This window comes from Cervus canadensis, chromosome 2 (assembly GCF_019320065.1).
Source record: "Cervus canadensis isolate Bull #8, Minnesota chromosome 2, ASM1932006v1, whole genome shotgun sequence".
Classification (NCBI taxonomy): domain Eukaryota; kingdom Metazoa; phylum Chordata; class Mammalia; order Artiodactyla; family Cervidae; genus Cervus; species Cervus canadensis.
Window position 1 is genome coordinate 44,280,181 of NC_057387.1, and position 25,247 is coordinate 44,305,427.

General features: G+C 38.0%; 1 protein-coding gene across 1 annotated transcript in view; it reads left to right on the top strand.

Annotated features, from left to right (window-relative positions):
- The window catches only part of DPYD (dihydropyrimidine dehydrogenase), an 882,445-nt gene that overhangs the window by 776,911 nt on the left and 80,287 nt on the right, over positions 1-25,247 (top strand). The gene's annotated exons all lie outside the window — the stretch shown is intronic.

The following is a 25,247-nucleotide window of genomic DNA, read 5'->3' on the forward strand; positions in this document are numbered from 1 at the left end:
TGAGTTGGCTCTTCGCATCAGGCGGTTTCCAAGGCAAACCATTGAGCATCACAGTAATCCAAGTCTATGCCCCAACCACTAATGCTGAAAAAGCTAAAGTTTACTGGTTCTATGAAGACTTACAAGACCTTCTAGAACTAACACCAAAAAAAGATGTCTTTTTCATCATAGGAGATTGGAATGCAAAAGTAGGATGTCAAGAGATACTGAGAGTAACAGCAAGTTTGGCCTTGGAGTACAAAATGAAGCAGGGCAAAGGCTAACAGAGTTTTTGTCAAGAGAACACACTGATCATAGCAAATACCCTCTTCCAGCAACACAAGAGACAACTCTATATGTGGAAGTCACCAAATGGCCGATACTGACATCAAATTGAATATATTCTTGGAAGCTGAAGATGGAGAAGCTCTATACAGCCAGCAAAAACAAGACCTGAAGCTGACTGTGGCTCAGATCATGAGTTCCTTATTGCAAAATTCAGGCTTAAAGTGAAGAATATAGAAAAACTCTAGGCCTTTCAGGTACAGCCTAAATACAGTGGAGGTGACAAATAGATTCGAGGGATTAGATCTGGTAGACAGACTGTCTGAAGAACTATGGATGGAGGTTTGTAACATTGTACAGAAGGAGGTGTCCAAAACCATCCCAAAGGAAAAAGAATGCAAGAGGGTGAAGTGGTTGTCTGTGCAGGCTTTACAAAAATCTGGGAAGAGAATAAAATCAGGTAAGGGAGAAAGGGAAAGATACACCACCCAACTGAATGCAGAGTTCCAGAGAATAGCAAGGAGAGATAAGAAAGTCTTCTTAAGTGAACAATGCAAAGAAATTGAGGAAAATGATAGAATGGGAAAGACTAGAGCTCTCTTCAGAAAATTGGAGATATCAAGGGAACATTTCATGCAAGGATGAACACTTTCTTATAAGACCAAACTATTCTCCTGGGTATTTACCCAAGAGAAATAAAAGCATATGTCCTTACAGTTTGAGATAGATAAATTTCAAAAACATTATGTTAAGAGAAAGAAGCCAGACACAAAAGCATACTTAGAAAATAACTCCATTTATGTGAAATTTAAGTATGGGAAAAATAAGTCTATGTTATCAGAAATTGATGCCAAAACCTCGGCCACTGTGCGCCAATGCTGAATCAAATCTCAGAGACAGAGTTTGGGTGAAGCAGCAAAGAATAGCTTTATTGCTTTGTGAGGCAAAGTTGGGGCACAGTAGGCTGGTGCTCCAAAACTGTGTGTCTCCACTGGAGGGGATATGGTGAGGAATTTGATAACAGTGGTTCAGGAGTGAGGTTGCTGATAAGGATCAGGGATGTTCAGGGCCTACACTCCTTTAATCTGGCCTCAGGCAATCTCCTGATGTGCTTCTTGAGGTTACCAAACTGTGACCAACCTTCTCTTTAGAATGAAGAATGCTTCACCAAGTAGTTAACATCTTCAATTTGTTGGGGGTTTTATTTATGCAGAAGAGCTAAAAAATACTGTTAGGTGTATCCCTTGAAGCAGAACCAAGATCCTGTCCCAAGGCTGCACTATTGTTTCTTGACTGCTCCTCCATTGTCTCTGCATCCCCTCCCTGCCCTGTAGCAACAGTTTGAACCTGCTCTTTGGAACTCAGAGAAGGTCTTGGAGGCTGAGCCCATTCCCTACAAACAAGAAATGGGGACAAAGAAAGGCTTCCATTCCCAGGAACCCCACGGGGTCCCGCTCAGTCTCAAAATCACAATAGTGATAAGTAGAAATTTACTGGAGTAAAGCCTAAGGGAATTTTCTGGAGTGATAAAAAATTTCCTATACCTTGATTAGGGTTATAGTTTCATGGATATATTTATTTATTCAAATTCCTCCAACTGTATACTGTTCCTGTGTATTTTTCTGTGTGTTAATATATGTACATACATTAAATTACTTTTAAAAAAGTAAACAACTGGCCCTGAAAGAAACTAGAGAAGAAACCTTCAGTAATATTTCTAGGGACAAAGCAAGATATATCTATCATACAAGAAATACTAAAGACATTTTTTTGTGTCCAAATTCCTTTTAATCAGATAGCCTTTGGGAACTAAAAACCTTATGAATTTAACCATTGGAAAATAATAACTGGTACCTAGATAACAATCTTGGCTGGAAACTAGCTTAAAGAAAATGGATGGCTGGGGGCATAAACAAATGTATTTCCCTTTGCCAACTCCCCTGCAGCAGCTGGGTGTGGAATTGGAATACTTCAGGCCTTGCGTATCAGGGAGGCTGGCTAGGGCTTAGAAATCAAGAAGGGGAACATCTGGCTCCTTGAGGGGTGACACAGGTAAGGGATGTGGCATCACAATGCAAATGAGAAGCTGTTTCGTAAAGATGGAAAATTTGATTAGGTCCTTTGGTAGACCTTCAGCTTGCTTTGCTTTGTAGGATCAGCCAGTGCCTGTAGCCTCTGTTAGTAAAAGCTGGCCTTGCCCGAGGCCACAGCTCCCAGAACAGAACCTTAAATCGATTGTAGATAGACTGTTACATGCAGGGCTGGGCTCTTTTGCCCTAATGTCCTACCCACCTTTATACAAACAAACCCAGTGGGGCATCTGCCTGAAAATTTAAGCCAAATGCCTTTCTAATGCTTTAATATATGCATTGACATTTTGTCTTGTAATAGCACTGTTAATAATGGACAATAAAATTATATATAACATTTACTGAGATAAAGACAAAACTCTTGAGTTTGAATTTCCATTCATACAGGTACATTTTCTGCATTTTGTGGGCATTACTATGGCGAAGTATAAATGGTTCAAAGCTATATTGTGATTCAGGTATTTTTTTTTCCTTCAAGTTCTGCTTTTGTGCTTCTTGTCATCTAAGTCTCATCTCCTAAAAACATATGGCTGGAAACAAATATCACATATCTTTTATGAACTCATAACTTTTGTTGTCAGGTTTCATTTTGAGTATTAACTAGAATTTATTTTATGTCTCTCTGCCTAGCTCAGAAGCTTTGAGTCTGGCTTTTAATCATTTAAATATATATCTGTTCATTCAACAAATATTGAATATCTGTTACATACCAGGCATTGTGGTAGATAATTGAGACTGAGTGATGAACAAGACAAACCCTTTATCATCAAGGGATGGTCAATTGCAAAAAATATGACAATAGTAATAAACTCATTAAATGCCTTACATAACTATATACACATATGCATATATATGCATTTACTTATACACACACACACATATTTATATCCTTATTTTATAAAGGTGAAAGCTAAAGCTTAAAGTCTCAAAGAGTTGGACATGGCTGAGCAACAGAACTGCACTAAATTGAAGGCTTAAAGATGTTTAGTTGTTACTAGTGGAAGCATGATACAAACCCATGTTTTGTTTATTGCAAAACTGTGCCTTTAACCACTTAATTATACCTACTTTCAGCATGACTGCTTTTATGATATTGGAGTTGTAGAAGCAGAAAGGAATGTGTCCATCTCAACCTGGGAAATCAGGAGCAATTGAGAAGGGACAGATGAACTGTCTTGAGGGATGAAAACAGTAGTACAAGCTTTATGTAAATGTCCTCATTAATTCCAGTCTATACTAGGCAATGGCTGTGGCCAAGTGATCACGTGAAAATTGCTGCGTCTTTATTTATAGCAGAGAAAGAGTTACAGATCTGTTAGATAATTAATTCCATACCCTGATAGGGCACAGGCTTCATTCTTAGCTTGTGCTTTTGGGTGCCATTGTCTTTTAGCATAAATCCCATCAAATCTTTGTGAGTTTTGCTTTTACATTTCCTTCATCTGTGACGAGAAGATTCTATTAGCAACCCTGGCACCTTCCATTAAAGTCTACAACTTCCAACTGCCAGAAAGGGATAATGAAGTGATAAATTTAATTTGCTACCAAAATATGTAAGGCAGAGATATCTACATGAATTTATAGCGTTAGCTATGTCTTTCCTCTTAGCATTAACAAAAGTTTTATGGCAGGTTATCAAAATCAGTGCGACAAAAACAAATTTATATGAATTTTCACAGACAGAAATCAGATCTATAACTCTGTATCAGATCATGCCTATCTCTCTCGTTCTTAGCATTTCTAGACTCATCAGAGCTTAATCCAATAAGTTTTAAGTACTTTATTTACTACTTGAAGATTGTCCAAAAAAAGTGTTAACCAGAATAAGGCAGTTTTGACTCACTAATATACAAACTCTGGAGTTTATAAAATATGAATCCCCTTCTCCTACCCACTGTTAGAGTCTCTAAAGGCTATGAAGAAAGATAATAATAGCATCATTCACCTATGATTGTGACAATGGTGTGCTTCGGATTCTGTGGGACACAAAATCTACTTTCACCTCGTTTCTTAACTCCTGTGTCATGGTCATAAACCCAGTGATTCCTTAGCTTGAAAATTTTCTTGAATCTTCTCCAGATATTAACATTCCCATTTTAAGAGTTCATTTGTTCCAATGCACTTCCCCTTCCTTAGTCTCACCATTCCCTCTCTTGTCAGTAGGATCTGTCTTGTTATTCCTGGGGTCCAGTGATTCCCCTCAGCTGTACCCACTGAATACACAGCTGGCGAAGTCCTGTTTCTGCCATTCATTGATTATGTGTTCATCTTATAACACGGACTAAGCTGTTAGTGCATGACTTCACATTTGGTTGTTTGCCCAGTAATTACGATGATATGATAAAAACACTTTCAATTGGGTGTCATGTAGTGTTGTTTTGAGGGTCCGTATGTTAGCTACTTTAATCCTTATAATAATTCATGTAAAGTTTCAACTATTATTCTCTTTTCCTACTGAGAAAAGTAAGAGTGAGGGGGGTTAAGAAAGTCATACAAGTTCTCATGCTAGTATAAAAACAAAGACAACATTTAGGCCTGGGTGTATTTGCTCACAAAACCTGTACACTTACCTTCTGTGCTTCACCGCCTCTATTTTTCATCCTGTGCTAAGGCAATCATTGGCCCGAACGCTTTAGATTTGATCCTGGTTTGACAGATAGCAGACTAGGATTCTATTAATCTGTGGGCAAAGTGGTGAACTTTCCACCTCCCTCCCAGTGACCTATGGTAGTGGATTGTACTGAGAATAACTTGACACCTGCTTGCTCACCTGTATTCAGAGGACTCAGGATAAATCATTACTTTTGCAGCCACATCACATCCTTCCCTAGGCCCTTAACCACTAGCACTAAGATCATTAGCCACATTGTCGTCTTGCTTACTGGGCTGATCTTCCGTGTACTCTGTTTACTGGCAGAGGTTGTGAACTCATCTCTCCCTTCAGTTCTGTCTCTTTATTTTGGATTTCTTGACTTTTAGCTCCTCTACCACAAATCCAGTTTGGGTTATGAATTTATGCATTTATAGGCATATATTTTCTCCACCAACTGCCTTCAGGAATCTTGTCTGCTCATTTTCGTCTTCAGTCATGTTGAAGATAAAGGGAGCCAGAGTTGTAATGGAGAAGAGAGAGCCTTCAGACAGCGGGGAGGAGCCGGGCCCCGGGGTCTGCACAGGCTCCGGCAGACTGCTTTGTTCTCCCTGCATCAGGCCTCTTCTCCGGCAGCTGCCGTGCCCGTCTCGATCTGTGTGCACGTCTGGCTGGATGCCCAGCCAAACTGTGAACGTTGCCGTCTTTCCCTCTTAAGTCATCTCAATTCCATATAAAATCAGCCATGTAGGCAGTAACTGTATATTTGAATGGACTTTAGACTCTCCTACAGTACACAGTCTCCTATGGGCTTCTAATGCCTGCCACTGCCCAGGGACCCAGGCAGTGACTGGTTTATACTTAATAGTATGCAAACCCCTCCATACACTTGCCAAGAATATTGAAACATTTTCGTTATATTCCAGACGAAGCTTCCACTCTTGTAGTCCTTATTCAAGCATTGTGGGCTGCAGCAAACCAAAATTAAGCCTACAAGTGGTACTTGAAAATTCCCTAGATCTGTATGTAGGTACTATGCCCTAGTTTTGCAATGCTTGTATACTTCCTGTATTTACTTTTATAAGGTTCTTTCTGGAAGTCCTAGAGAAACCTGGCCTTATACTTTTTAACCTTAGAAAAATTCCAGGAAAACAATTAAAATTTTGCATTCATTTTTTACTTTTATTTGGTGTCACAAGGTACAACATGCCAGAGCTGGGTGGGATGAGATGAAGCAGCAGCAGGATTTAGGTAGGGGTGGAGTGGCAAGCGCTAAGTGTCTTTGAGAAGATATCAGTGTAGTGAGTATATAAAGTCAATTAATAATCCCAGGCAGGGTGTAGCTGTGCATACAAGAGTTATACTGCTGGGCAGCATCAAAGAGTATTTTTTAACTTTTTTTATTTATTTATTATTCTAAATGTGTACAGAATGCAGGTTAGAACAATGTAGCTTGATTCAGTAGTGATAAACTGCTACAAGCTGAGACTCTTTGTGACCTCGTGGACTGTAGCCCACCAGGCTCCTCCTTCCATGGGATTCTCCAGGCAAGAATACTGGAGTGGGTTGCCATTTCCTTCTCCGGGGGATCTTCCCGACCCAGGGGTTGAACCCATATCTCTTGCATTGCAGGCAGACGCTTTAACCTCTGAGCCACCACAGAAGCCCACAAACTGAGAATAGGGTTCATCTAAAGAGCGAAGCATGACAGTGTTTCAAAACTTAACCCAATTCATCCAAAAAAAAAAGAAGAACATCTGGTCATCACCACAAGTATTTGTAAACACATATTCATACTAAGAGTATTTCCTCCAAATATTTTTCCTTAGAAAGAAACAGATGTTTCATCTAATACAAATTGTAAGAAGGATGATGATATGGAGCTATTTTAATTTGGAAAGAAAAGAATAATGCGGATGGTATCCATCTCATCAGTTATATATATATATGTGTGTGTGTGTGTGTGTGTGTGTATTTAAGAGCTACCAGATGAAAAAGCTAGTGATAAGATCATTTCTTAGGAAAGTAAATGTAAGATTAGGTGTTCACTGGTGACACAAAATTGACAGAACTACTCAACTCCTATTTAGTTTCCATCTTCTCCACCAAGAAGGATCATCTCAATCTGGAAAGAGCAGAACAAAAATCACTAAATCCAAATTGAAGCCCTGTTTCAATATGAACAAGTGTAGTCAGGTAGTACTGAACTACTTTAAGTGAAAGTTTCCAGCCCCAGACAAATTGCATCCAAGGAACTGAGTGAGCTTGAAAATCTGATCAAACACAGTACTGGTCATCTCTGAGAAATCATCACACACAGAGGAAGAAATCACACACAAAAAACTTTGAAGATACATCAGTTTTACCAAAGGGGCGAAAATGTGAATTTTTAAAATTTCTGAATATTAAAGTTGAATTTGGCCTTCTGGAAAATACTTGAACTCGTTGGTGTTATATATATATATAGTGAAAAGAAAGACTATTCTTTTGGAAGCAGAATTTGTCTAAAACAATGCTCATGGGTAGAGGTAGTTTTTGTTATATTAGTTGCTCAGTTGTGTTGGGATCTTTGTGACCCCAAGGACTGTAGCCTGCCAGGGTCCTCTGTCCATGGATTTCTCCAGGCAAAATTACTGAGTGGGTTGCCATTTTCTTCTCTAGGGGATCTTCCCAACCCAGGGATCAAACTCAGGTCTCTTCCATTGCAGGCAGGTTTTTTCCTTTCTGAGCCACCAGGGAAGCCCTAGAGGTAGGGAGAAATGAAAACTCGTTAAGAACAATTCATGCCAAAAGAACCCAACTTCTTTTTGATATATCTCTAGTAGACAGATAACTATTGTTAACATTCTCCTGGCTCCTGCGAAGTACCATGTGCTGGACTGAGTGCTTCATTTAAGCCTCAGAACAGCCTATGAAATAAATAGGTCTTGCTGGTATCCCTGCCTCACAGATGGGAAGACACTCAAGGCTAGTAAATAGCTGAGCTGGGATTTGAACCCAGTCAACAGGAAATCAGAACACAACCCCAAACCATTCCACATCCCTCTCAAAAAAGAATGGCTGCTGGCAAAATGTACTTTGATTCCCAGAATGGATTTGCCACTTGACTGTGATAGCCTGTTGAAACCTATAGGGGATGACTATCACAGAACAAGATAGATATTAGTTAAGCCTCATAATATTCTTATTTCCCTGTGAAAAGCTTACTTGCTATCTGGAGAATACCACACTTATAAAAAGTTTTCATATTCTTAGAGTTCTTCAGATTTATGATTAGAATCTGTGACTTTTGAAAGAAAAAGTTTAGGCTTCTCATGCATTATAGAAATCTGTCATCCAAATTTGAAAACAAAACTTAGGATATGATCATATTTAATTAGAGTTATGTATTTATGAATAGTAAATAAGAGTAGTGGACCTCTGAAAGAAAAGCCTCATATTTTTTCAGAGACTAGTAATGGAAAACTACAAACATGTAAAGTTTCAGTTCAGTTCAGTTCAGTCACTCAGTCGTGTCCAACTGTTTGCAACCCCGTGGACTGCAGCATGCCAGGCTACCCTGTCCATCACCAACTCCCGGAGCTTACTCAAACTCATGTCCATTCAGTCAGTGATGCCATCCAACCATCTCATCCTGTTGTCCCCTTCTCATCTCGCCTTCAGTCTTTCCCAGCATCAGGGTCTTTTCAAATAAGTCAGCTCTTTGCACCAGATGGCCAAAGTATTGGAGTTTCAGCTTCAGCATCAGTCCTTCCAAAGAATATTCAGGGCTGATTTCCTTTAGGATGGACTGGTTAGATATCCTTTCTGTCCAAGGGATTTCAAGAGTCTTCTCCAACGCCACAGTTGTAAAGTTTAGATATAACTAAAATGCAGGATGTTTAGTCATTAGTAGCTGTAATATATCTTTATGCTATTTGATATAAAAAAGACTGCCATGCTAAATAAATTATCAGTATAAACACATTTCCAGAAACTGTTTAACCTACTTAAGATAATTAACAGCTTTCAAGTATGCTATCAAAATTCTTAGGAAAACCAACAATGAATGTGCTGTTTTAAATGAGCATTTGTTAGCATTTTTTTCCAGTGGACATGTATTTCTTTCTCAATAATCTATAATTCAGACTTTTCACCAATTCAAAAGAACTCTTTACACAATTCATCCAAATTAGTGAGCTTTTCCTGTAGACTTTTATGGAATATAGAGAGCACCATATTCCCTGTGGATATAATTTGATCTCAGTTATGTAGTCATTGTCTCATTCTATCTCCTTCTACCAGGAATCTTTCATTAGTTGCTTACTGATCTTACTCTAGAGACTCAAAGTAATTATGTCCAAGAATTGTATGGTGTCAAGAAGTGGCAACTTACAGGAAATGCAGTGATATGGGTTTTAATTTTTAAATCTAAGACTAAATAAATCCAGGGAGTATATAAATACGAGGTAGATATTCCACAGAAGTATTTACCATGTTTTTCCTATGGCAAGAATAATTTTAACTTTTGATCAGCACTAAAACTTTTGATAAATGTAAAATTTTCATGAATATCCTCTGAAAAGAAAAAAAATCACTATAAAAATTTAATATATAAATCCCTTCTTCCACTTTTTAATAAATATAAACTTTTGCTATCAGAAGCACTCCTATTTTCTAATTTACTGTTAGTATGCTCTCTAAAGTTGTTGAAAACACTAGTGGTAATAAAAGGTACTGAAAATAAAATATAAGGAAAATTTCCAAAATGCTCAGATAGTAGGGTACATAGGTAATTTTCCTGTTTCTGCGTTAAATTGTTTTTTAACTTTAAAGCACATGATCTGACCCATTTGGCAAATTTCTGGACTCTTGATTATGTTTGGAGAACTCTCAGCACAAAGTATACCTCCTGGCAGGTAATTCCTAGTATCTGGGAATTGGGAGAATGGAGAAGTTTGGAAGGAGTAGATAGCTGAGCTGATCAGCTGCCAAAGGCTGAGGGTAAAGCACCAAGTACAGGTAAAGCACCAAGCATTTGAAGAAAACCCCAAGAGGAAAGTCATTTTTTTTCCCCATCTGAATAAAGACTGTTTTACTCTACAGCTCTTTTTTTACCTTCTACATTTTTTTTTTTTTCCAAGAATCAAACTCTAGGGACCAGAAGCCAGTGAAGGTCACAGCCTTGCCCTCTCAACCATGTTTCCAAAGGAGGGTCATCCATTCTTCTACTACTGTTCACACCGTGTGGTCTTGGGAGGTTGGTTGTTTTTTTTTCCTCTTGGAAAATCACTTCAACTACACGTGGTTTGGGCTTCCCTGGTGACTCAGTGGTGAAGAATCCACCTGCCAAGGAGGAGATGCAGGTTTGATCCCTGGGTCAGGAAGATCCCCCGAAAAGAAAATGGTAACCCACTCCAGTATTCTTGCCTGGGAAGTTGCATGGACAGAGGAGCTTGGCAGGCTATAGTCCCCGGGTAGAACAAGACTTATCGGCTAAACAACAACAGCAATGCATGGTTTAGGTTTCATGCTGAATTTGAAATTAAGAAGGAGGATATCTCTATAGATACCAAATACATAACTCTTTCTTGATTGGCTTAGAAATACTCTCAGATCCCTCATGATTGCAGATGCCTTCAGAAAGTGAGAGTTCTTTACAGAGTCTCAATTTATTGGAACATTGATACTGTTGTTTCTTATACTTGTATTAATGTTGAATAATGATGGATTGCCCCCACAGAGTTTCCGGGCTCTTTCTGTGATAAAGCTTGTAACATTAAAAATGAAAGTATTCAAAGATAGTGCTGTATTATATATTGGGCTGTTTGAGACACTCCCTACAGCTGTGTAGAAAAGATGCTTTATTTAAGGAAAAATCCTTGGAGAAATTAATTGATACAAGCCAGAAGTTGTTCAGCCAATTTAATCACTAATCTGCTGTTGTTTCTAAATTGCATGAGATACAGGAAGTCTGCCTGCCTCCAAATCAGCCAATTCAAGATGGGAACACAGGATGAAATTTAGACCACTATATGCTAAAATGCCTGCTTGAAATGAAACAGACTTTGCTTGGGGTGGGGATGAGGGAGGGATTGGCCTGGTTGTTAAACATGCTAATTCACTTTTGAGGGCGTTTTGCCAAGTTAACTAAAGCTATCCTGAAGCTATTTGAAGAATTAACTGGAGAACAAACAATGACCAGGTCCAAATTTATGTTTTCAGAATTTGTTAAGAACTGGGCTTTGAAAAAAAAAAAGAAGTAATTAAAGCAAGGCTTTTATTCAGATACCACATTCTTAAATTCCAGTAATGGTAGTGTTTTATCATAGACAAAGTAAATAATTTGGATGGTACACTTCAAACTCTGACCGATTCTATGTGTAAAGCTGTTGTGTTCCCCCTGAAATTCAGATGTTCAGACTTTATGACAATAAGGGAAAGAGATATCTGGAGTAACAGGAAAGTTTGGCCTTGAGGTACACAATTAAGCAGAGCAAAGCCTAACAGAATTTTTCCAAAAGAACACACTGGTCATAGCAAACACCCTCTTCCAACAACAAAAGAGAAGACTCTACACATGGACATCACCAGAAATACTGAAATCAGATTGATTATATTCTTTACAGCCAAAGATGGAGAAGCTCTATACAGTCAGCAAAAACAAGAATGGGAGCTACTGTGGCTCAGATCATGAACTCCTTGTTGTCAAGCTCAGACTTAAATCGAAGAAAGTATGGAAAACCACTAGATCATTCAGGTATGACCTATATTAAATCCCTTACAATTATATAGTAGAAGTGAGAAATAGATTTAAAGGATTAGATCTGATAGACAGAGTGCCTGAAGAACTATGAACAGAGGTTCATGACATTGTACAAGAGGCACTGATCAAGACCATACCCAAGAGAAAGAAATGGAAAAAAGGCAAAATAGTTGTCAGAGGAGGCCTCACAGATAGCTATGAAAAGAAGAGAAGTGAAAGGCAAAGAAGAAAAGGAAAGACACACCCATTTGAATGCAGAGTTCTGAAGAATAGCAAGGAGAGATAAGAAAGACTTTCTAAGTGAACAATGCAAAAAAAAAAAAAAAATAGAGGAAAACAATAGAATGGGAAAGACTAGAGATCTCTTCAAGAAAATTAGAGATGCAAGGGAACATTTCATGCAAAGATAGATGCAATAAAGGATAGAAACGGTATGGACCTAAAAGAAGCAGAAGATATCAAGAAGAGGTGGCAAGAATACACAGAACTATAAAAAGAAGATCTTCATGACCCAGATAACCACAATGGTGTGATCACTCACCTAGGGCCAGACATCCTGGAGTTTGAAGTCGAGTGGACCTTAGGAAGCATCAGTACGATCAAATCTAGTGGAAGTGATGGAATTCTAGTTGAGCCATTTCAAATCCTAAAAGATGATGCTGTGAAAGTGCTGTACTCAATATGCCAGCAAATTTAGAAAACTCAGCAGTGGCCACAGGACTGGAAAAGGTCAGTTTTCATTCCAGTTCCAAAGAAAGGCAATGCCAAAGAATGCTCAAACTACCACGCAATTGCACTCATCTCACACGCTAGCAAAGTAATGCTCAAAATTCTTCAAGCCACACATCAACAGTGCGTGAACTGTGAACTTCCAGATGTCCAAGCTGGATTTAGAAAAAGCAGAGGAACCAGAGATCAAATTGCCAACATACATTGGATCATCGAAAAAGCAAGAGAGTTCCAGAAACACATCTACTTTTGCTTTATTGACTGCACCAAAGCCTTTGACTGTGTGGATAACAACAAACTATGGAAAATTCTGAAAGGGATGGGAATACTAGACCACCTGACTTGCCTCCTGAGAAATCTGTATGCAGGTCAAGAAGCAGAAGTTAGAACCAGACGTGAAACAACGGACTGGTTCCAAATTGGGAAAGGAGTGCATCAAGGCTGTGTATTGTCACCCTGCTTATTTAGCTTATATGCAGAGTACATCATGAGAAATGCTGGACTGGATGAAGCACAAGCTGGAATCAAGATTGCTGGGAGAAACAGCAATAACCTCAGATATGCAAATGACAACACCCTTCTGGCAGAAAGTGAAGAACTAAAGAGCCTTTTGATGAAAGTGAAAGAGGAGAGTGAAAAGCTGGCTTAAAACTCAACACTGAAAAAACTAATATTGTGGCATTCTTTCCCATCACTCCATGGCAAATAGATAAACAATGGAAAGAGTGAGAGACTTAATTTTCTTGGGCTCCAAAATCACTGCAGATCATGACTGTAGTCATAAAATTAAAAGACGCTTGCTCCTTGGAATAAAAGCTGTGTCCAACCTAGACAGTGTATTGAAAAGCAGAGACATTACTTTGCTGACAAAAGTCTGTCTAGCCAAATCTATAGTTTTCCAGTAGTCATGTATGGATGTGAGAATTGGAACATAAAGAAAACTGAGCACTGAAGAATTGATGCTTTTGAACTGTGTTTTGGAGAAGACTCTTGAGAGTCCCTTGGACTGCAAGATCAAGCCAGTTAGTCCTGAGGGCAATCAGTCCTGAACATTCATTGGAAGGACTGATGCTGAAACTGAAGCTCCAATATTTTGGCCACCTGATGCAAAGAACTGACTCATATGAAAAGACCCAATTGCTGGGAAAGATTGAAGGCAGGAGGAGAAGGGGATGACGGAGGATGAGACAGTTGGATGGCATCACTGATGCAATGGACATGAGTTTGAGCAAGCTCCGGGAGTTCGTGACGGACAGGGAAGCCTGGAGTGCTGCAGTGCACGCAGTCACAAAGAATCGGACAGGACTGTGCCTGGACTGAACTGACAGGCACGTGCATGTGTGCTCAGTCACGTCTGACTCATTTGTGACCCTATCAACTGTAGCCTGCCAGGCTCCTCTGTCCATGAGATTCGCCAAACAAGAATACAGGAGTGGGTTGCTGTTTCCCACTCCAGGGAGTCTTCCTGACCCAGGGATCGAACCTGAGTATCTTGCATTTCCTGCTTTGGCAGGCTGATTCTTACCACTGTACCACCTGAAAAGCCTGTAAACGTATGCATCTTACTAAATTTGAACGATATTAGTTATTATTTCTTCAAGTAATTTTTGTGTCCCATTTTGTGTTTCCTTTTTCCTAGGACTCCAATTAAATGTTTATTAGACATTGATATTATTCCACAGATCCTTATAGTTCTTTTATTTATTTTTTCAGTTGTTTATTTTTTCTTGTTTTCAGATGGATAAATTCTAATGATCTCCCTTCATGTTTACTGAATATGTTTTCTTATACCATCTCCATTATGCTGTAGAGCCAACATAGTGAAAATTTTTTATCTTAGACACTGTACTTTCCAATTTTAAACTTTCATCTTGGCTCATTTTTATAGCTTTTCTTTCCTATAAGGTTTCTAATCACTCATTATCATTATTTTTTTAAATATCATGAGCATTGTTATGATCAGTTCAGTCAGCTCAGCTCAGTTGTTTACGACTTTTTTGAAACCCCATGGAATGCAGCATGCCAGGCCTCCTGTCCATCACCAACTCTCAGAGCTTACTCAAAATGATGTCCATTGAGTTGGTGATGCCATCCAACCATCTCATCCTCTGTCATCCCCTTCTCCTCCCGCCTTCAGTCTTTCCCAGCATCGGGATCTTTTCCAATGAGTCGGTTCTTCATATCAGGTGGCCAGAGTTTTGGAGTTTCAGCTTCAGCATCAGTCCTTCCAATGAATATTCAGGACTAATTTCCTTTAGGATGAACTGGTTTTATCTCCTTGCTGTCCAAGGGACTCTCTAGAGTCTTCTACAACACCACAGTTCAAAAGCGTTGATTCTTTGGCCCTCAGCTTTCTTTATAGTCCAACTCTCAAATCCACACATGACCTCTGGAAAAACCATAGCCTTGACTAGATGGATCTTTGTTGGAAAAGTAATGTCTCTGCTTTTTAATATGCTGTTTAGGTTGGTCCTAACTTTTCTTCAAAAGAGCAAGTGTCTTTCAATATCATGGCTGCGGTCATCATCTATAGTGATTCTGGACCCCAAGTAAATAAAGTCTCTCACTGTTTCCATTGTTTCCGCATCTATTTGCCATGAAGTGATGGGACCAGATGCCATGATCTTAATTTTCTGAATGTTGAACTTTAAGCCAACTTTTTTGCTCTCCTCTTTCACTTTCATCAAGAGGCTCTTTAGTTCTTCACTTTCTGCCATAAGGGTGGTGTCATCTGCAAATCTGAGGTTATTGATATTTCTCCTGGCAGTCTTGATTCCAGCTTGTGCTTCATCCAGTCCAGCATTTCTCATGATGTACTCTGCATATAAGTTAAATAAGCAGGGTAACAATATGCATCCTTTATGTACTCCTTTCCTGATCTGGAACCAAAGAATATAATCAATCTGATTTTGGTGTTGACCATCTGGTGATGTCCATGTGTAGAGTCTTCCCCTGTGTTGTTGGAAGAGGGTGTTTGCTATGACCAGTGCATTCTCTTGGCAAAACTCTGTTAGCCTTTGCCCTGCTTCATTCTGTACTCCAAGGCCAAATTTGCCTGTTACTCCAGGTATTTCTTGACTTCCTACTTTTGCATTCCAGTCCTCTATACTGAAAAGGACATCTTTTTTGAATGTTAGTACTAGAGGTTCTTGTAGTTCCTCATAGAGTCATTCAACTTAAGCTTCTTCAGCATTACTGGTCAGGGCATAGACTTGGATTACTGTGATATTGAATGGTTTGCCTTGGGATCGAACAGAGATCATTCTGTCGTTTTTGAGATTGCATCCAGGTACTGCATTTTAGACTCTTTTGTAGACTATGATGGTTACACCATTTCTTCTAAGGGATTCTTGGCCACAGTAGTAGATATAATGGTCATCTGAGTTAAATTCTCCCATTCCAGTCCATTGTAGTTCACTGATTCCTAAAATGTTGATCTTCACTCTTGCCATCTCCTGTTTGACCACTTCCAATTTGCCTTGATTCATGGACCTACCATTCTAAGTTCCTATGCAATAGTACTCTTTATAGCATCAAACTTTACTTATATTTACATCAAACTTTACTTATCACCAGTCACATCCACAACTGGGTGTTGTTTTTGCTTTGGCTCTCTCTCTTCATTCTTTCTGGAGTTATTTATCCATTGATCTCCAGTAGCATATTGGGCACCTACTGACCTGGAGTGTTCATCTTTCAGTGTCCTATCTTTTTGCCTTTTCATACTATTCATGGGGTTCTCAAGGCAGGACTACTAAAGTGGTTTGCCATTCTCTTCTCCAGTGGACCACGTTTTATCAGAACTCTCCACCATGACCCATCTGTCTTGGGTAGCTCTGCATGGCATGGCCCATGGTTTCATTGGGTTAGAGAAGACTGTGGTCCGTGTGTTTAAGATTGGTTAGTTTTCTGTGTTGGTTTCTATACATACAGTTATAATAGTTGCCTTTACCTTGACCTGTAATTCTAATACCTGGATAGTCTCAAGATTGATCTGTATTGACTGCCCTTTCTATTGAGAATTGACACAATTTCATGCCTTGTCATGTGTCTGCAATTTTTTTTATTGTTTCTGCATTGTATGAATGATGTATTGTATAGACTCTGGACTCTGTTGTTTGCTACCTAAGAGTGCTGAGTTTTATTCATTTTAGCAGACAGTTAACTTATGTATATGCAAATCTGGACTCTGTCTTATCTCCACTTTTTTGTCATTTGGTCACTAAGTCATGTCAGACTCTTTGCGACCCCATGGACTGCAGCACACCAGGCTTCCCTGTTCTTCTGTCCACTTAGTGGAAATCAGAATATGTTTCTCAGTTATTTTAGCTTTAGTTGAGCTGCTTGAAGTCTGCAAAGTGTGTGCATGTCTCAGAAGTCAGTCAGAGATTTGGGTCAAGTATGTATGCAGAACCCTCTGCTCTGTAGCTTTCCCCTTTCCTAGAAATTCACCCAGTTTCTAGGGGCTTTGAGGGCACTCAATTCTGCTTCTCACCCAATTAGTACTGTGGGTTTCTCTCTGAATTTTAACCCCCCTGATTAATACCACCTGAATCCATCCTCAAGCTGAAAGAATGATGTCATCCCCTTCTTCCAAATGCCTACTTCCCTTCATTTGCCATTTTGTTTTAATCATTCTTCACTGCCTTTGGATGACTTTGTGTGTGTGTGCGCGCTTGTGGTTACCTGCTGAAGAACTCCAACACAAGGTACTTTGCCATTTGTAGAAGTAGACTCTCCAAAAATCATCCCTAGTAATTGAGGAACATGAAGAATCCTCATAAAAGAACATTTACCTATATATAAAACTCTCTGAGATTGTGAATTTGTACAGTTTGAAAATGTTTTCTGCTATTGTTGTTTTTAAATTCTCATCCAATGCATGGCTATCTCTGAATCAGAGCAATGAATTCAGTGGTTGTGAGCAACTTGACATGATTTGTAGAAGCACAAAAGGCACTGGGGAATTGGACTTGGTATTGCTCACTTTTAAGCTAATAATGAGAAAACCCTACAATCAAATGCAGTGAAGGGTATAATTGGTGCAATACTGCTTGCTATCAGTGTACTTTTCAGGGTCATTTTTGTTAACTGCAGAATGAAGTAAAACATTTGTAAGCACCCAGCACTTCAATAAGAATATATATGGTTACCCGGAGCAGTCAAGTCCAAATACATGATGCCTGATTATTATGGAAGCACCTATTCAACACTGCTTATTGTAAAGAATCTTATTCTCTGGCTACAGATATACATCACCTGAAATCAAGCCATGTCTAGAAAATATATCACTTTTAGCTCCATGTACCATTAAGGGTGAATAAAAATGTCAAAAATAAAGGAGAGCTTATACACATATTACAGGTGTGGGAATGCTAGTACAACTTGAAAATATATCCATCAAGATGTGTGGGCAGTTTTCACAGAAAGTAAAATATTTCAGAAGTGATACTCCATTCTGTGCCATGGAATACATATTTCCTGAGTCTTGAGAAAGTTCAAGGCTCCTTTTTCTGTCTCATATGCTCTGGCTGGCTCATTGTAATCATTGCTTTTTCATTCAGTCAGCGTGGAAATGAGAGGAACTTTGATGTCCTCTATAGAGTACTGACTTAATAATAGGGATAGCTAGGCGTTTGTGTTCTTCAGGGGTCAGTAATGAAACCTATCTTATTTGAGGGATAAAATCTCACATAAGCAGATAATTCTCCCCAATAAGCAGAAGACAAGAGGGTAGTAATACATTGAAAAGGGATCTCTAAAATTGAATGAATGGGCAGAAAGGTGACATGTGTTTGAACATGAGTAAACATTAGGTAATGTAGCTTACCATCAAGAAGAGCTTGAAAGAACCAAGTAGGCATTTTCTTACCCCAAAATAGAACCCTAGATTCTGAAGAAGGGAAAACCAAATTCTCATCACCCTTGTAGGTCATTTTGAAGTGAGAACTTTTCTCTAATCCAATCAAAGAATTTCATCTCAAATAACCACCATTTCAAATTAAAATCAAAGTGTAAAAAACATGAGCATTTTCATTAAACTTTTATTTGAAATTAGTTAGGTTATTTATGTAATTTGCATGAATTAAAATGGTCTACATGAATGCTACTCAAAGCCTGGTATCTGAACCAGCAGCATCACATCACCTGCAGGTTGTCTGAAATGCAGAATCTCAGGTCCAACCTCAGATCTACTGAATCACAACCTGTAGTTTAACAAGAATCCCAGGCGTTTGACTGTACATTAAAATTTAAGGAGTGCTGGTATAGATAATACAATAAAGTAAAATCTCAAAGTAAGAAGCACTTTCTAGGTCTTATTTAGAGATCTCATTAGAAAATGAGACCAAAAAACAGTAAGGAAACTTGTAGATGGTTATAAAACTTGTAGTTTTCTGAAAACTTCTCAATTTTCAGAAAAATCTAACTTGCACAAAAGAATCTGAAGACATTACAAATAAGGAAGAAGAAATGAAATGAAACCTGGTTAAATGTAAGATATGAATCTGTGAAATAATAATGCCAAATAAGACATTTAATAGACACAGTAAGACATTTAATAGACACAATTTAGAAAACAGTAGTATCAGGAGACCTAGAGCTGGGATGAAAGTGAAGAACAAATTATAGTAAAATCAACTTTCAATGTATTAGGATAATAAAAACAACTAATGCAATTTGGGGCCTCCTACCCAGAGACAAATTATGGAAGAGGCAGATAATGGTTGTTTTTTAATGACTCCGGTGAAAATTCAAAGAGAATATTTAGCCACAAAAGCAGAAAGGTTCATGCTTCATACAGGATCCAGAGAACAACAGGTTATAAAGTTTGATAGATGAAAAGAACTATGAATAGTTTAAATGATGATCCCAAGGTCAGACATCTGACAGAGTATGGAAATATGAAATGTGAAAAGTCTTTGATTCTAGGAAGCATGAAATTTGAAGTATAGTAATGAAATCAAACAGAGAACTATGTCCCAAATGTTATATCCCATGTACTTAGTAGTACCCAGCCCAAGTCTATGTGCTCAGCTATTCAGGCAGGTAAGCATTCTCCCAAACAGAAGATAAGTAGTTGAGACCAACTTCCCACTTGAGAAAAGTTTGGTCTAATACAGCTCTAGCCTGTTCCACTCTCATGATGACACAGGTAAAAACGCATTTAACTTACCTAGGACAATGGTACCTACTGTGCAAGTTGCCTAGACACATGCTCTTAACACTGTCTTCACTATGTTCTGCAGCCTGCAGCCAGGCTTCAATTCACCTACCACACCATGTCAACAAATAGCCCACAAACATGATAGTGGTAGGCAGGGAGTGTAGAGGTAGGGTAGCTGTTGTCCTGTTTTCCCCCAGCTGAACCTAAATCCTGTTTCTCTGGATTGTAATTCTGCTCATTAGGCTCTAAATTAGTTATGTTACAAAGTAATGCAAAAAAAAATTTTTAAACAGGCTCTTATCAGCTATCATCAGATTAAGCTGCAGAGCATATTACAGGTTTACCCTGCAAAATAGTACCTCTGTTATATAAACGTCAGTAGTTAAAACACAAATAAATAAATTGCTGATTACAAAAGATTTTTCTCACATTTCAGAAGGCTTCTCTGTAGGGTTTCTTTAAAAAAATCGATCTCCTCTTGTGTTTTTAAGTGTTTTACAGATCATTAAGTACATGGCAGAGGGGCAATGAGAAGGGATTTCTAAATTTAATGAACTAGGAAGCACTCAAATTGAGGACAGATAAAAATAAAACAAGTTATATTTAAAATTCTACTTTATCAGTGGGAAAATACAACAAAAATTATCAAACATAAGCTTAAAAAAGTATCCATTTCTTAGTCATGCTATATCTGAGAGAGGAACAACTTGATAAAACAACTTGATAATGTTAATATCATACAGATAATTACATATATTAATATGTACAAATATTGTATGTTAATATCCATTTTCTATTGTATATGTCAATATCTATTATATGTATGCCTATCTACATATATAATAGCATGTATTATATATAACATAAATATTAAATGAGTATATATACATATGTATATGTGATATCCCACCATCATTTAATAGATACAAATATGGGCATCTGCATATGTATGTGCCCATATATACGTATACATATCTGTGAGTTAGCTGTCACCTGACGGCTTCCCAGGTGGCCCTAGTGGTAAAACTCCCGGCAGCCACTGCAGAAGGCTTAGAGAGACGCTGATTCGATCCCTGAGTCAGCAAGATCCCCCTGGAGGAGGAAATGGCAACCCACTCCAGTGTTCTTGCCTGGAGAATCCCATGGACAGGGAGGCCTGGCAGGCTACAGTCCGTGGGGTTACAAAGAGTCAGACACGACTGATGCGACTTAGCATGCACAGACATCACATAACAAAGTGAAAACATCAAACTGCCTACCTTTGCATTTTACACCGAAATGTAATACTGACATTGACCTTGCAAATCTCATTCATCCGAATTTAATGTAATCCAGCCATATATTCACTCCCAGTTTTCAAATTCTTAAATCTCATTTAGAGATGGTTTAGTCCAAGAAATAAATCCTTCATATCCCTGGAAACTTCGGCCAAAATTGCATAGTGTATTTTTCTATTGAAAGTATTGAAAATGTTTCCTATGACGTAAGTGCTTTACAAAGTTACCACAAGAGATTTCCTGGAAATACCAGTTTAAGTGCATTTTGATGGGAAACCAAGAAATCAGGATAATGAATACTTTATTCATAATATGAAATCAGGCTAGAAAAAGTTACTTCTTAAATAACTGTAATGTTAATTTAATACACTTCTTTTTTGATGGGGAAAGGTTGATGAGGGCTTAGTAAATAATACTAGATAAATTCAGATCATGTACTGTTGTAAATCTTCATGAATTATTGTAAGACTTCATGAATTAACTTTTTGCTATTAAGTTCTTCCATGGAATAATAGAATATGTTCATCAGAACATTTTAAATTTAAAATATATTTTATGTTTGCTGTGTTTGTTAAACATAGAATGGTAAAATAGAAAGAATAGGACTCTGAAGATCTGAATTCTGACTTTACTATTGGCTGGCTGCATGGTCATAGACGGTATTTCTGAGCCTCAATTTTCTCATCTAGAGAATGGAAATAGTTAAATCTTCCCCTGCTGATTTCATAGAACTATGATAGAGAATCAAAAGAAATTTTACACACACATATATATGTTTATGTATTTAGTATATTTTATATATACTCATAATATATATAAATATATATAATAAAAAGTTCCTAATAGGTGCCATATATATATATGTAAAGTATTTTATGTTTCCTTAGCATTCACATTATAAATGGAATAAATTTCATAGAAGAATATTTTAAGAATGCAATGATTTTTTATTTTGAGCATAAGATAGCTGGATTTGATATCAATATTAATTTTCCATGTGTGTACTGATTTTGCTGCTGATCTTATAACAAGATGCCTTAATCCTAGCATAGTTTTATTCTATTGACTTTATTACTTTGTCAAAGCTAGTAATTATACTTCTAGTATTTACAGGCCAACAACAAAAACAGTTGAACATAATGCCGTGAATATTGCTATGAAAAACATTTGTCATAATAGTGTACTAGATTTCCAGGAAGAGGCAGTATACTCTATTTGTGTGTAGTTTCTTAAAAATGGTCCTAATTCTATTTGAAGCCAAAGAAAAACAAGATGGCTTATGAAAAATAACAGCCCATTGTTCTGAAATAGAATAGAAAGTGAGAAAGAGAAAGCCCTAGAAAGAGACATTATATCTCAGACCATCCAGGAGTCATGAAAGCAGATGACGTGGGAACATACTTAGTTTTGGGTCTTATTTTGTATAACAGAAATAAATATTGATAAAGACTCATTGTCCTGAGAAAATAGCTTCTTCCTGGGTACAGAAGAGCCTAGTAAGTACCCTCCTCCCTCCAAATGCCAAAGTGAACTTGCTATATTTCTGGGTGCCCAAGCGAATTACATCTTAACTTTGTGAAAAGAATGATAGTAATGAGAAAAGTGTCATTGAGTATTTGAATGAAACTTGCATTCATTCATTTACTCATTTATTCATTCAGTAAATGCTTATTAAGTTCCTGTTGTAAGCTAGGCTTTGTGCCAAATGTTGTTATACTGTGGTGAACAAGATCAACTAGGTTCTGACCCTCTTGGAGGTTATAGTCAGATAATGGAGAGAAACAATTTTAACTTTTTTTAAAGTTAAAGTTTGTGATACTATAATGAAGGAGAGAAAGATGTGTTTAGGAAAATGTGTGGAATGCGTTGCTACCTTGGCTTGGGGATCAGGAAATGGTTCTCTGAGGGAGTGATATTTGAAAGGAGATCTGAAGGATGAGAAAGACTCAGAGAACAGCATTCCCTGGGAGAGAAAAGCATTTGTGATTTAGTTTAATAGACTGAAAGAAGACTTGTATGGCCAAAGTCAGAGAAAAAGGGTAAAGGTCACACTGCATAGGATTAGAGAGGCTGGCAGTGGCCACATTGTATAGAACTTTTTGGTGATGATAAAGACTTTGGATTATATTAAATGTGCAAAAGGAAACTGTCAAATGGTTTAGCCCAGAAATGATGATATTATCTAAATTTCATTTTAAATAAATCATTGTTCCGTTATGGGAAAACAGAAAATATGCAAAATTAAATCAGAGAAATCATTAGGAGACTATCATCAGGCCCAGCTTCATGGATATGTGACCTATGCAGTCTCACAGCTCTCCCTTCTTCAAAGGAGTTCTGCTCTTCCTCTACTACCCTGCTAACTCCATCTTTAAGTTTGTAATACTTAATATATACTTAATACTTGAAGTTTGTAACACTGAACTTGCCTTTTTATTTTGCAAGAGGCAGGTGGGACTGGCTGTTACAGAAATTTAGTTGCAAAACAATTGTTGCCATAGACTAGGATGACGGCACTGGGGATGGAGCAAGGTAATCTGTCTTTTGCAGGTGAAATACAGTTAGAATCCAATATCATTGCCACCAATATGAGCTTTCAGTTTGGTCCACGTGGAGCATTTTATTTGTTCAATGTTATCTTAAGATAACACATACCCTATCCATTTAATAAATGCTAGTTTTTAAAGTGAAAGTCACTCAGTCGTGTCCACCTCTTTGGGACCCATGGATTATACGGTCCATGGAATGCTTCAGGCCAGAGTAGTGGAATGGGTAGCCTTTCGCTTCTATAGGAGATCTTCCCAAACCTGCAATGTGAGAGATCTGGGTCGGGAAGATACCCTGGAGAAGGGAAAGGTTTCAAAAGACTGCTATTTATTGTCATCCTGTGTTAGCACATCAACATATTATGTTTCTATGATAGAAATGAACCCTGAGGAGGATGAAACATTTAGATTTACCCTTCTATTCCACTAATAACTATTGAGCCCAAAGCACATGAATAGCTCTGTGCTGTGAACTTAGAATGAAACAGATGTTATCTATTGAGAACTTATAATTTAGTTGAAAGGTAAGACTTAAATAGCTATAATGCAAGGAAGAATATACCAGAAGAATATAAAGGAAATACAAGCAATGCACTGTAGGGGATTCCATTTATGTAGAACAATCATTAGAAGTTTTATCAAGTGATTTTTGTTATGACATCAGAATATGGAATGATATTATTGTGACATTTCATTTTAATTAAAACCAGCTATTTCCAGGAATCTCTAGTAGACATGTCCCAGTGTGTAGCAAGCTGCAAGATAGCCCTGGTGTATTTGAAGATTCCATTTAAGAGATAAATATTATTGAGGTCTTTAAAGAAAAAAATTCAGAATGCTTCTTATTCCCTACAGAATGAAATAGGGCTGTGAGTAAAATAATTCTGAGTATTCACCATCAGAGTTGAAAAAAGAAAACTGGAAAATTGACCATTAGATGAAAAATCTAATGAAATTAACAGATAAATGAAAGCATTCCAGTTGCCATGCAATGTTATCTGTCATCAGTTTAGCAAGTTACACAAACTGCCGGCTGATGTAGATGTTTTTTCTATAGGATGGTGCTCTCCCCAGGGAACAGCCGGTTTGATGACCAGACTTCAAAGCAAATGTCCCGAAGGAAAATACACACACACACACACACATACACACACACACCCCTACACATCTGGGCAATGGAGGGATGTATTAGTGCCCCAGAGACAGAGACCTCTGGCCCTGAAGAGCTTAACTTGTCATGCATCACAGCTTTAAGACTCTAGACATTACATCCCAGGACATTTGTTACACTTTCAGGCTTCCATGATTCAGCTGTGGGCAGAGCTTCTGACTTCCACCTGAAACAAACTCAGAGCTCTGGTTTGCCTTGCATTTATCTTCCTTTTCAAAGCTGCACCTATAAAATAAAGTAGGTATGTCCCCAGAGTGCTCACACTTTTAAATATTAAGGCAAAAGAAAATGCCAACTAGCTTCGGCTTTACCAAATCAAGTAAATAGACTCACCCTCTTGGTCTTGAGCATTCTCAAAGTAGAGCTCAAGACCTACTCTCCAGTAAGAGATTGGACATGGAAGCAAGAGAGGCTGGTAGGCTGAGGACAGAGAAGACATTGAGAAGTTACAATGCAACTTAGGAAATGTTATAAGCCTCACAAGTAGGAATATTTCAAAAAAGAATAGAAGCACTTGGATCAGCCCCATTTATCCAGCTCAAATATCAATATTCTAGTGTAGGTTTTTAGGACCACTCTCCTGTTCTGCAACTGAGAGGTTTTCTCCTCTCAGCTTCTCCCACTCCAGTCCTCTTACATATCACTGCCAACTTACTCTTTCCAAAACTCA